Source organism: Pseudophryne corroboree, chromosome 7 (genome assembly GCF_028390025.1).
Source record: "Pseudophryne corroboree isolate aPseCor3 chromosome 7, aPseCor3.hap2, whole genome shotgun sequence".
NCBI classification, from domain to species: Eukaryota; Metazoa; Chordata; class Amphibia; order Anura; family Myobatrachidae; genus Pseudophryne; species Pseudophryne corroboree.
The window spans coordinates 141,118,590-141,120,241 of record NC_086450.1 but is presented as its reverse complement, the minus strand read 5'-3'; positions in this window follow the sequence as shown (position 1 = coordinate 141,120,241).

Below are 1,652 nucleotides of genomic sequence, written 5' to 3'. Positions count from 1 at the left end.
CAAACAAAAGGAGAGAGGGTCTCTCAGCCGAGAGATTACCTGGGTGCCAAGCATGTATCGCAGTTGCTGCAGCAGCAGCAGTGAATGAGTTAACAGATGTTTTCAGCTGGGGCACAGGGGTCACATCAGTAGGTAGCAGGTCCAGAGACAGAGGTGACCGCAGCAGCACATATCCTAGCAGGGGTGCAAGGTCAGCTCTCTGCAGGATGAATACTTCCGGATCTCCCTCCAGGCAGTCCTGATAATAGAGGTCCCGGCCGTGGAGTATAAGGGGGCCGCAGAGCAAATACCTCCTCTGGGTGTGCAGGGGCCCAGCGGTAGGCAGCGGGTCTGGCGGCCGCTTCAGCGGGATCTCCGGCGGACGTGTCAGCTTGGTCTCCCGCGCACGCGCCTCGGGCAGGCTCAGAAATCGAGGCCCCGGCGCCGGACCAGCGGTAGGCCGCAACCTACGGGAGCGTTGTAAAACACTCCCCGGCTCCGCGGCGCTAACCGGGACACAGCGGGGGACAAGTGAAGATGGAAGGCAGGTGGGTGTAGGGAAGGGGATGGCAGAAGAGGGCAGGGAGAGTGTGTTTAATGAAGTGGATGTGGGTGCCGAGTGATTTTGCTGCCACTCTCCTCCGCCGTCTGGCCACGCCCCCAGCCCCTGTGTCCTTCTTACCTCCTACTTCATATGTTCCTCACCTCATCCACTTCCTACCTTTGTCCTCCTCTCTGTCAGCTCCCCTTTGTCCTCTCACCCCTTTCCCTCCCAGCACCCCCTGACCTCCCCCTATTTCCATCTAGGTTCAGCTGAAATGTACCCTATAAAGTCTACACCACATACACCCCTGTGATCCATAGGTTTGCATGGTTGTGTATGCTCCTGTGAACGAGTCACCCATGGACGCAGCGAGTCCCAATAGCGACGTGGCCGTATATGCGACCCATTTGTGAGTAAGCTGACAGCAGCCACATCTGAAGATAGATAGATAGATAGATAGATAGATAGATAGATAGATAGATAGATAGATAGATAGATATCTCTGTCGTCAGGTAGGTGGTGATGCAGGTAAGTAAAGGTGCCCCTGAGTTGGCGATATTCAGTGATTTAGGGGCAAAAAAATTAATTTATATCTTGTGCCCCTCAACCAAAAAGATTGTGGCGCCCCTGCTTTGAGATGCATGAATATGCGACAGGTAGTGTGTATATCCCCCCATAGACTGGTTTTAGGCAGCTACTGAATCCACAGAAGAAACAGAGAAGTTCTCAGACCTCTGATTCTCATCTGATTGGTCTCTAAGGGTATCAAAGAGTATTTCCTCTGATAGGGATAATTCTGAGAATAAGCAGACAGACAGCACCACAGTGCCAGTTTTACGGATGGTGCAGGAACTGGTATGGAAACTGGTGCAGGAGCTGGTGTGTGAACTTATACAGGAAATGCAGAACTTGGTGGTGAAAGCACAAATTAATGAGTTATAACATGTTTGAAAGCAGCAGTTTTGTGCAGCACAGGGTCACCAAGCTGATTGAGGGGCACAGTTCATTAGAATGCATTCCTTCAAAATCTGCTACATCGAGGCTATTTGATTCCTTGGATTAACATTAAAGGAACTGGCATAGGAATTCACACCATTGTGCTGGGTCTTCATAAAAATACATTGGTGAT